The sequence below is a fragment of the Myotis daubentonii genome, chromosome 3 (assembly GCF_963259705.1).
Source record: "Myotis daubentonii chromosome 3, mMyoDau2.1, whole genome shotgun sequence".
In the NCBI taxonomy this organism is placed as follows: domain Eukaryota; kingdom Metazoa; phylum Chordata; class Mammalia; order Chiroptera; family Vespertilionidae; genus Myotis; species Myotis daubentonii.
Window position 1 is genome coordinate 20,525,158 of NC_081842.1, and position 12,586 is coordinate 20,537,743.

Here is a 12,586-nt window from a genome sequence, read left to right on the forward strand (position 1 = left end):
TGGGGGTTTGAGTGAAAATGGTTAAGGAAATAACAAGTACAATTAATAGTTACAATATAGTCATGAGGGTGTAAAGCAAAGCGTAAGGAATATAGTAAATAATCTATCCTATCTAATAAAAGAGAAACATGCAAATTGACCATAACCCCATTGGCTAATCAGCAGGATATGCAAATTAACTGCCAACCAAGATGGCGGCCAGCCACGCAGCTGAAGTGAACAGGGGGGCTTGCTTGCTCCAGTGATGGAGGAAGCCAAGGTTTCCCGCCTGCTGCAGCCCAGCTCTGAGCTGCACTCTAAGCAACTATGTTGCAATTATAGAGGCTAAACAGGCTCCAGAGACCTGCTTTGAGCCAGCTTTGGCCTCAGAGCTTAGAGCTGCAGTGATGGCAACAGAGTTTCAATTATAGAAGCCAAACAAACCTAGAAACCTGCTTTCAGCCAGCTTCGGCCTCAGAGCTTAGAGCTGCTATGATGGCAACAGAGTTTCAATTATAGAAGCCAAACAGACCCAGAAACCTGCTTTCAGCCCTCAGAGCTGGAGCCGGCTCTCAGCTTCAGTGACAGCTATAGAAGGTAAATAAATCCCAGAATAAAAAAAAAAGAAAAAAAGGAGAGGCTGGGAGCTTAAGTTGCCCTCCAGCCTGAAAACGGCTCTCAGGCCCTCACCCAGACTGGCCAGGCACCCCAGTGGGGACCCCCACCCTGAAGGGGGTGTGACCAGCTGCAAACAGCCATCAGCCCGTCATCCAGGCTGGCCAGGCACCCAAGTGGGACCCCCACCCTGATCTGGGACACTTTCAGGGAAAACCAGCCGGCCCCCACCCGTGCACCAGGCCTCTATCCTATACTACAGGCAAGGAGGGACAGCACAAGCTGCCATCCAGGCCCCATGTGCAGCCCTGGGTAGCGGGGCATAAGCCCCGCCCCCAGCTGGGACCCCTGTGTGCCACCTGAGCCCCCAGCCGGACCCCCGTGCAGCCTAAGCCCCACACTGCTAAGCCCCACCCCCAGCCGGGACCCTATGACTATTGGAGAGCAGGAAAGTGCCGCTGGGCCCTGGGTCGCTGTGGTGATCTGGCCATCGGTAAGTAGAAAAGTGCGGCCTGTAGGCAGCCCCCAGCTGTGCCTGATCCGGGAGCAGGAAAGCAAGCCCAGCCTGTGGGCAGCCCCCCAGTTGCGCCTTCTCCTCGGTCACCATGGTGATCTGGGAGCAGGAAAACAAGCCTGGCCTGCGGGCAGCCCCAAGCTGGGCCTGCTCCCCGGTTGCCATGGAGACCTGGGAGCGGGAAAGCCCACCTGTGGGCAGCCCCCAGGTGGGCCTGCTCCCTGGTCGCCATGGCGATCCAGGAGCAGGAAAGCCTGGCTTGCAAGCAGCACCCCCATCCTGGCCATAGCTCAAGGGAGAGTACAACATGCAGTGGAGGCCAGGAGCCTAAGAGATCAACACAGAGGGGCTCCTGCTCCAGGCCTCCATGGTGTGGCTACGGGCAGGCCCCCAGCAGACACACACACACACACACACACACACACACACAGTGCCTGCTCTGAGCCTCCAATGTGGCTGGGGGCAGACCCCTAGTGGACATACACACACACACACACACACACACAGCAACTGCTTTGAGCCTACGTGGTGGTGCGACTGGGGGCAGACCCTAGCAGACACACACACACACACACACACACAGGACGTCTGCTCGGAGCCTCTGCTGCCAGACTGTGGCCATCAGTAGCACATCCACCGAGGGCTCCTAGACTGTGAGAGGGGCAGGCTGGGCTGAGGGAACCCCACCCCCCAGTGCACGAATTTCATGCACCGGGCCTCTAGTATATATATAAAAGCCTAAGCGACCGTCCGACTGGTAGCTATGATGTGCAATGATCACCAGGGGGCAGACGCCCCAACCAGTAGCCATGATGTGCACTGACCACCAGGGGGAAGACGCTCAACACAGGTGCTGCCAAGCTGTGGTGACTTGGCAGCTGTGGTTCTTGGGTGACGCACCCGGAACCAGAGAGGAGGGAGCCGATTCTGGGGTGTGTCACCCGAGAACTGCCCTCTCACAATCGGGACCCCTCACAATCGGGACCCCTCACAATCGGGACCCCTCACAATGGAGAGCCGGTTTTGGCCCAATCCCCGCAAGCCAGGAGGAGGGACCCCAGTGGTACATGAATTCATGCACCAGGCCTCTAGAATTGTAATAACTATGATACCAGGTGATTACTAGACTTACTGGAAGGAATCACTTTGTAAATTATATAAATGTCTAAGCACTATACTGTATACCGGAAACTAATATGGAATAATATTAAATGTCAACTGCAATTGAAAAAAATGGTTGTCCTGTCACATATTTTAAATGAACCTTGTATACAACTCAATTATGGAAATTATATGTCCTATTATAAATGCTTGTTTGCATTTCTGTTACCCACTGAACTAAGCCTCCCCTGAATCCGTAATCATTCTATCCTTTTCTCCTTCGTATCTATTCTGCACAGGATTTGTTTTTTTTATTCATCACTACAAAATCATTATTTTTGAGCATACCATAATGATTTGGCTGTAGTTTAGCTGCAGTTAGTTATTTTACAATCTGTGTAGAATTCTAGTACTTCGTTTTATGAATGTAATTATTATTAAAGCCTCCAGGTGTACATGTGTAGGCTTATTTCTAGGGTACATATCTGAAGGTAGAATTGGTGGATTGAATTTTATGTGCTTCTTCAACTTTTCTAGTTAATGCAACTGTTTTCCATAACCATTGGCTCAAGTGTAGTTGGCCTATCAAAATTTGTATTGGCCTATAGACCAATAAAATGCAATGTCTGGGGTTATCTTTTCAATAGCATTACTGTCAAGAAAAATTTCTACCTTTTCAGAGTTTAAAACAGCATGGTCAATAGAAAGTCAACCCAAGAGGCACAACAACCTAGCAAACCACAGCCAGCTGGCCAAATCCAGTAGTGGTTAGTAGCCTGTTTTTGTAGAGCCCCTAAGCTAAGATTTTTAAAATAATATTTTTTACATAGTGGTAAAAACAAAACAACAAAAACGTGTGGACAAAGCCTAAAACATTGACTACCTGACTCTTTGCAGAGCAAGTTTTCTACCTTTGTACTAGCCAACACGCAAAATTTAATTGAAAAGATAGCAAATAATGTCTTTGCCCTTTACAAGGACATGTATTTCTTCCTGGCAGGTTGCACAAATTAATACTCTTACCAACGGTATTTGAGAGTTGCGTAAAATTTGATCGTATCTTGGAGTTTTAATTGGCACTTACCAATTAATGAGATTGTGTATCTTCTCATATGCTATGGTCATTACTATTTAGTCTTTGTTGTAATGCCTGTTTATGTCTTTCCACTTGGGAGAATTATTTGGCTTTTATTTGCAGTTCTTTCTATATACAAATAATTTTCCACTTTTATGTGTTGGAGATATCTTTCCCTAGTGCATTGATTGTCTTTGCATTTTCTTTTCTCTCTCTTTTTTTTTTTGACAAACAGAAATACAATTGAATTTGTAATTAAATTTATCAATCTCTATGTTTTGATCTTTTGGGGCTTTGAAATTATTTTTTTATTTTTATATATTTTTATTGATTTCAGAGAGGAAGGGAGAGGCAGAGAGATATAGAAACATCAATGATGAGAGAGTCATTGATCGGCTGCCTCCTGCAGGTCCCCAGTGGGGATAGAGCCCACAACCCAGTCATGTGCACTGACCAGGAATCGAACTGGTTCATAGCTTGATGCTCAGCCACTGAGCCACACCATCTGGGCTGAAATTATTTTTTATTGCAAGGTCATAAAGTTATTCACTTCTATGTACTTCTAACATTTTTAACACTTTAAAAAGGTTTTGTTTATTACATTTAAATCCTTAATTCATTTAGAACTACATTTTTTTTGTATGGTGTAGAAATGCAATATTTTTTCCATCTGAAGTTCTTATCACTATTTTAAAATGTTTTCAATTCTTTTCCCATTTACCTGTAATGTCAACTCTGCATATATCAAGTTTTCTTTTATGCATGAGTCTACTTTTGGTAACCTTATTATATTCCATTATCTATTATCTTTGAATGAATAAATTACTAATTAGTAAATTACTATTAAAATTACTTTTCCCTTTGCTTTTCCATAAGCATTTTTTAATCACCTTATTGCATTTCTGATAAAAAAAAATCTGTTGAGAAGTGATATTTTTATGATATTGAATATTCAACTCCAGTTATCAACTTTCCTGGTCTTCTTCAGTAACATTCAGTGAAGATTTATGGGATTTCTAAGAAATACCTTTCCATTCTATATCATTTTCACAAATATAAAATTGATCATTTGGGTTTTCCAGTATTGGTGATCACACTATTTTTAAACAATGATAGTTTTCTATTACTTGCTTAGTTCTTTCATTTTTTCCCCCCTCTTCCCTTCTTTCCTTTCTCCCTCTCTTTTCTCTCCCCCGCCATTTCTCCCTTCCTCCCTTCCTCCCTTCCTTCCTTCCTTCCTTCCTTCCTTCCTTCCTTCCTTCCTTCCTTCCTTCCTTTCTTCCTTCCTTCCTTCCTTCCTTCCTTCCTTCCTTCCTTCCTTCCTCCCTTCCTTCCTTCCTCCCTCCCTCCCTTCCTCCCTTCTTCCTCCCTTTTTCCCTCCCTTCCTTCCTTTCTCTTTCTTTCTTTCTTTCTTTCTTTCTTTCTTTCTTTCTTTCTTTCTTTCTTTCTTTCTTTCTTTCTTTCTTTCTTTCTTTCTTTCTTTCTTTCTTTCATCTTTTCTAACTGCATCATCTAGGCCCTCTAACTACAATATCTAATGTTGAACAAAACTTGTATTCCCAGTTTTTTGAGCATTTTTAAAATACATTAATTGCATTCAATTTGCTAACATTTTGTTTTAGCATTTTTTATTTTGAAACTCAAGAGTGAGTTTGATCTTAATTTCCCTTCAGATACCCCTCTGTTATTAGTGTCAAGGTTATATTAACCTCATATTAATGAATTAGCAAATATTCCTCTTTATTCTATTCTTTAGAAAAGTTTATGTGAGAATGGAATTGTCCATTTCTTTGATTTGAGGTAGAATTTGCCTTAAAAAAAAAAAAAAGCAACCATCTATGCCTGTTTCTTTTTTCCTCCCTTTATGAGAAGAGTTGTATTGTTAGCTAGATTTATTTGATTATTATAGGATTAGTTAGGGTCTCTATTTCTTCTTGGACCAATTTTTGTGATTTGTATTTTCCCAGGAATCCATCCATTTAATCTCATTTTAAAAACATATTGGATCTAGCAGCCCATAAAATTTTCATCATCTCCTGATTTCTTCTTTATCTGTGGTTTCTTCTTTTATAAATGCCTCATCACATGTGACTGCAACCTCCTACTCACCCATCTTAATTAGTCTTGCCAATTTTATTTGTCTATTCAAAGATCCAACTTTGGATTTGTTGATCTTCCTTATTATGTACTTTTCATGAGGTTATTATTTTAAGGTAATTATTCCTTTCCTTTTAGTTTTTTAGGATTTATTCCTCTGGGTTTTTTTGTTTTTTTTTTTAACTTCTTAGGTTAAATGTTCACCTCATTAAATTTCAGCATTGTCTTCTAAAGCAATGTATTTAAGGCAATACATGTCCCAGATGCTTCAATTGATATACAAGGTTTTTATTGTCACTCAGTTACTTTTTTTTAACTTTCATATTATTTCATATTTGATTCATGTTATTTGTTAAAAAACAAAAGTCAATTAGTAAATTTTATTTTATTTTCCAATTGTTTTTTGTTGTTAATCCTCAACTGAGGCTATTTTCCCATTGATTTTTAGAGGGAGTGGAAGGGAGGGGGAGATCTAGAGAGACAGAAACATCAATGTGAGAGAAAACATTGATTGGTTACCTCCCTGGCACAAGGACCTTGCCCTTGACCAGAATCAAACCTGGGACCCTTTAGTCTGCAGGCCAACGCTCTATCCACTGAGCCAAACCAGTCAGGGCCAACTAGTAAATTTTGAAGATCTTATCTGAGGTTTCACTTTTCATGGTTTCAGTAACCCATAGTCAACTGTGGTCTGACAATATTACATGGAAAATTCCAGAAACAAACAATTCATTTTAAATTTAAATCATCCTCCTAAACTGATTACTCTGTTCATTGGTAAAATTTAAGTCTATTTTGTCTGATTACAATATTGCTGCACCAGCTCTCTCTGATATATCTTTTTCTATCATTATGCTTTCAATTATTTTAGTCTTATGTTTTAGGTATGTCTCTTAAACAGAAGATAGCTGAATATTGTTTATTTATTGAATTACAAATCTTTGTCCTCTAACTGAAGAATTAGGTTCAATTACGTTTGTGATCAATATATCTGGGTTTATTTCAACCCACTTATTTTGTACTTCCTGTATATCCTTTTCCAATATTTCATTTTTCTATTTCCTTATCTTCCATTAGATTGCCTTTAATTCTAGTTCTTTCCTCGCTGTAATATTTTACCTTGTGCACTCTATTTCTTTTATTTCAATGAGTACACTAGTAATTTTTGCATGTATAATTAATAAAGATTTAAATTTATCAGTGTCCTCCTTTTCAATGTGAGGAATAAAGAAACTTTTCTGTACCCTTCTAGGTTCTTCCAAGTGGTTTAATAATCATATCAACATGAGGCAGATTAAATAAGAAATGTAACCAAATTTAATTATATACATATGTATGGGAACCCCACATACATACATGACAGAGTCAGAAACCATGCATACAAGAGAAGTTCAGAGACAGAAAGGGAAAATGAGGGGACATAAAATATGAGGGAACATAAAATATGAGCTGCAGGCACTAAAGGATTATATGGTATAAATTTACCCTCCTGAATAAAGGGGCAGGATAGCTAGGGGTACTGAAGGGTGAGCTGTCCCAGATAAGGGAAAATACCTTCCCTGCTTGCCTGGGACAGGGCAACTGCCTGATCCAGGAAGCGGAATATCTTAGGATGTAGGAGAAGGGTTGATCAGATAGTCTCTAAGGGGATTTATGGAAAACAATCAGAAGTCTGGCTCCAATTTAGCTCAAGGGTCTGGCAGCACTCAGCTCATAGAATAGTTTCTCCCCCACAGGTATCCATGACATTCTAAGTTAAGGATAAAGCAAGACACCTTGGAGTTGTGAGGGAAGAAAGGTCATCGTCAGGACAATAGGAAGACAGATGTTCAGTAATTAGATGTTTGCCTTGCCCTATGGATAGGTCATAAGACGTTATCTCTGCTAATAATTCTTATTATTGGCAAGTCCCCAAATTTAAATTCTTCAAGGGACAGGTAAAACTTTCCCATGAGCCTGCAGGATCTCAATTGCCTTCAGCTCAACCTAATGCCAAAGAGACACATCTTTGGGGGGCCTATTCTGAACCGCTCTACCAACAACCGAAGTAAGCACTTTGGAGTGCCTTAACTCTAATAAATACTATCTTAATGTACACACCACCATTATCCAGTATTTTTATCCTCAAACAGTTTTTTAGTCAATGTTTGTTCAGACTTACCTATGCTGTTACCATATTCTTGGTTTATTATTTCTTCTTTATATATAAAATATTCTATTAGTATCATTAGGCTTCATAAATTCACCCTTAAGAAGTTCCTTTCATGAGAATTAGGTGGTAATAACTCAATTTTTGTTTTGCATAGTCTAGCTGTGTCCACTTTACTATAACTTTTTAACTCGGGAATTTTCATGCCACACAATTAGTATAAATCCAAGCCTTACTTCCTACAACAAATCATCAGAAGTCTGGATTGATCATTAATTTACAGCTTTTTGGTGTAAATTTACCCGCCTGAATAAAGGCAGAAAAAAAAATCAAATATGTTTGTTTGGTGATGGGGGCGGTGGGGGCGGTGGGAAGAGGGAGTAGAGAGAGTGTGGGAATTGGGTTTCAGTTTTATTCCTTCTTTTTCCTAGTTCACCTTTTCACTGCAGATGTTTCTTTTCCGTAGTATCAGTTTTGTGTAGAAATCTCTGATTTGACATATCACCTTGCTCTGTACTAGGCTTTGGATGAAGTTCCTGGCATTTACAAGTCCTGTGAAAGTTGAAGTTCTAGATTTGGTGAGGCCTCCTAAGATAGGTAGATGACCAAAGGGCAGTGCCATTTTTAGCACTCAATGCCTTTTTTGGGATCCCTGGCTCCCCATATTTTTGGCTTCTAAAGTTTTCCTTCACTTTCTTGCTGGCTCAATGGTGCATTTAAAGAACCTTTAAAAAATACTTTATCAAGCATTTATAAGTACTGCATACAAAGACAGCTTTTAAGAATCTACTCCACATCTTGCCAGACCAATGCATTCCATGCTTAATAACTTATACATGACAGCCAAGAGGACTATTTTTTTCCTCCATTCCTGTAAGTCAAAAAACGGCATGACCTGGGACAACTATGTAAACCTCTGTTTCCTGAGTTTCCTTACTGGGAATTCTTTACTGGAGCCCTTAAAAGAAAATCGTTTCAAACTTCTATATCCTCCTTCTGGAAAGATAGTTAGCATTTTTTATACAATCCTGAAACTTAGGTAAACGTTAGTGAGATTAAGACTTCAACTGAAAGTCAGAGTCTAAAAATAACTTTATGCATTTTTTCTTTTGCTATATACTCTATATCCATCTTTTCCCTTCATAAAGTACCTCTACCAAGAGTGAATCTTTAAATTGACTTCCTGTAGGGTTTTTTGTTTGTTTGTTTGTTTTTGCTCTCTTGCAACAAGTTAAAACTAAATGAAAATTAATTTTAGGTTGTAATAAGAAATAAAAGTATTTATTTCAGCAAAAAGAACTGCAGCCTGGTACTCACAGATGCAGGTAGCAACATAAACTGTGCTCCACTAAGACGAAGGCAAAGTCACCTTGTAGAGAGAATTTTCCTGCCCATAGTTTCCATTGTAACTCCTTTCATGTAAATGAGGTTTCCAATTGTACCATTCTGATGGATCTAAATCATGCAGTTTTGATTGGTCGCCTACAGATACAAATGAGCATATTATTTGTGTAGTTCTGATTGGACAGAACAAGTATAAGTCCATTGGTTGAAAGATAAAGCAGGACTTCTCTGCAGTGGTTGACTCAGATGGTGTAAACAAATTCAGTCTGAGGTTCTTCCTGGTATACAGAGTCCTGAGGCGCCCCTGTCAGCAAATAGCCAGTAGACTCTTATTATTCATAAAATTTGGGCCCTCAGTTTGATACCAATGTAATTAGCTAGTTATTAATAACTAGAGGCCTGGTGCACAAATTTGTGCACGGGTGGCATCCCTTGACCTGGCCAGTGATCAGGGCCAATGTGTGTGGGGGCAGGGAGCAGCCAGCTGGGGGGAGGTTGGCTGTGGGAGCACACTGACCACCAGGGGGCAGCTCCTGCGTTGAGCTTCTGCCCCCTGGTGGTCAGAGTGCATCATAGCAACCAGTCGATCGGTCGTTCGGTTGTTATCAGTTGTTTAGGCTTTTATATAGAGAGTTAGGAAAGGAGGAAAAGGGAGGCCAGCCATTACAAACATGATCATTTGGGCAGCTTCACAAGGAAGCTCAATTTCACACTCCCTATTGAACCACCAGCCCATTCCCCACAAATCACTGGGACTAGGGGTCCAACAAAAGGGAGATTGATGTATGCACAGTAAAGTGGGGATGATATAGGGAAGATGCCTGTCAGTCAAACCTGGGAACAGAGATCATTGGCCAGAGAGGGCAGGGCCAATGCAAGCTCATAAAAATTTGGTAATACATAATCCTGTAGACAGGACAGAGGGAAATGGGACCTTGGAATCTCAGGGGTGTAATTCCACAGAAATAAAGCTTTCTACATCTCATCCTCCTGTGCAAATCTCAGAAAATTCCTTTTCTCAGGTTATTGCAAGAAACCCACTCCCACCAGCAACTGTTGGGGATGAGGAGCACTCCCCACCAGTAACAAGCTGACCATGGGGAGTCCACCTCAGTAAACAAATTTCTTCTCAGGGTTTATGTCAAAGAAATTTTTCTTCTTTGGGGTCCACAGAACTCATAACTGAATAGTCTAAAAAGTTTTAATTTACAAATCTTTTAATTAAAAAAATTAAATGAATTCTCTTTGTTTTCAACTTTCAGCTTAGAGGTGCTATAAACAAATTAAACCATCTTACTTTCTACTGGTACTAAGGTATTCCTGAACTGCAAGGATATACTAGTACCTTCCAAATAAACTTTTCTTGTTTTAAATTTTTGTGCAACCTAGAAGACAGATCTAGCTTTAAAAGTTTAAACTGAAATGTTAAGACCAGGCATATGAGTTTAGGAACTTTTCCTGTTCATATGCATGTTTAGGGATTATTCCCAAGGCATTTCCCTCCCCACCAACATTCATTATCATGTTAATTAGAAGCAATGTATGCACAGGACTCCTTATGAAGGAACTGAGGACTACATAGATGGGGGGGGGGGAGAGAAAGAAAAGAGACTTTTGTAACTCATTATAATTCTTTGTCGATTATGTAAGGTTGAAATAACATTTTGGTAATTTAGCTGAAGGGTAATAAAAATTAAGCACTGGAGTGTTGGAAGATGTAGCTTTTTCACAAAATGTATTTTAGCAAATCACCTTTCTATGCTTCAAACATTCTGTAACATGAGGATAACATTTGAGTCAAAATGAACTGGGTTCACATTCTAGTTGAGACACTTCCCAGTGGTTTTAACTTAGCCAAGCTCCTTGTAATCATTTGTGGGGTAATTACACCCATATTTTAGGATTGCTGTGAGGATTAAGTAGTGTCTGCGAAACACACCAATAAAGAGTAAAACAGAGAGTACCTTTGAAATCTATACATTAGATTTCTCTATATTTATCTAATTTAATGATTGTTATGACTTCTTTCAATGATGCTCTATTTATTATATTCCATTTATTTTATCATTATTAAGTATGACTTTTTTTCTTTTCAGCTTTCTCTACCATGAAAAGGGTGTAAAATTTATCAGTGCAAAGGGTCTCTCAAGCAGTGAGTCATTTTGATGTTAAAAAGAGATATTGCCAAGTTTAGAAAAACCCACCTATATATCAGTCTGAATTTCCCAAGGTGTGTGTGTGTGTGTGTGTGTGTGTGTGTGTGTGTGTGTGTGTGTATGTAACATTTATTTGCTCTTTGGCCCCGCCCCCGCCCCCACCTTCAATCTCTCATCTCCACAGACAACTGGTCAATCCAATCACTCTGATCCACTGCCAGAGACAAAGTCCAGGCCAGGCCATCTGGTCGACCCCCGCTCTCTCTGGATGGTGGTGTGTGTGTCTATGTGTTGGCTGTGGTGAGAACAGCACCCGGGGCTAAATTGGTGGAGTCAGACCAGACCTTGGTTCAGCAATCTGAGTTCTGACTAGGAAAGAATTCAGAGCCAAGACTCAAGCTACAAGAGAAAGTTTTTTTTAGAAAGTCACAGAGGTAGAAGTGAGTGGTAGAGGAAATGGTCTCAAGAAACATGTTACAGAGGCAAAAGAAGGGGCCTTGAGCTCAGGAGAGCCAAGGGTAAGGGTAACTCACCTAGGGGGGAGTGGAGAGAGAGGGAGAGCACGCAGTTCCTGGTCCTCTGTCCTTAGGATTATTAAGGGTGGGGATTTTAGGGGAGGTCCCAGGTGAGAATCTCAATAGAATATTCACCAGCTCCCCAGGTGTGCCCTTTTAAGGTTGTGGTCTCCGCTGATTGCTTGGCACTAGGGCAGGGGGTCATTAGTCAATGCAGCTGGTCCTGAGGTCAGCTTGTGTCGTTCTGCTGCTTTTCTGGACCTGAAACAACACTGAGACCCAGAGGGATTTGATGCAGGTCAGACCTTCTTGTCCTGGGGGCTTAATGCTTAAGGGCTATTCTCAGGCCTCCTTGTTCGTTCACTTCCCCCCCTGAGGAGGTCTAACCCCCATGGGTCCTTGTTTCCTCAGTTTAGCTGTTCGGTATGCATCTTGCTCTCTGTCCTGGTTATGTTCTCTACCTGGCCCATTGTCCTTGCTCTCTCTGCTCACATGCGTCTGACTGCCTACCACATATGTGTTTGCAATTATATGTGATTCAAAGGAGGAAAAGGATCAATGTTAAAGCTACTTACACATTTGGCATTGAATAATTGAACTAAAAACAAGGCAGTTTTTTTATAAAGGAAAGGCCCTGTGCCCCTTTGAGAAGGAACCACTGGTCTTAAACGGTGTGCTATTTGGCTGCATTAAAATGACAAGGGCCCAGCCCTAGTCCCTTTGGCTCAGTGGAGGTGTTTCTCTCTCTGTCTCTCCTCCTTCCTTCCACTCTCCACTCGCTTTAAAAATCAGTGGAAAGATGTCTGCAGGTGAGGGTTAACAAAAACAAAAACTGACAAGGGTCCAGACACATTACAGCTAATGTTAGCAGTTAGAGCAGACACACATTAGCTTATTTTTCCCTGACTCTCTCACTCTCCATCCCCAAGCCCTCAGGTACGCTCATTTCTAGATTCCCTAGAGTCAGGAGGTGGGAGTGGTGAGTTTCAGTAGGGAATGTAGCTCCTGACATAGTATTGATCTGCCCAAGGAAAAGAAAGG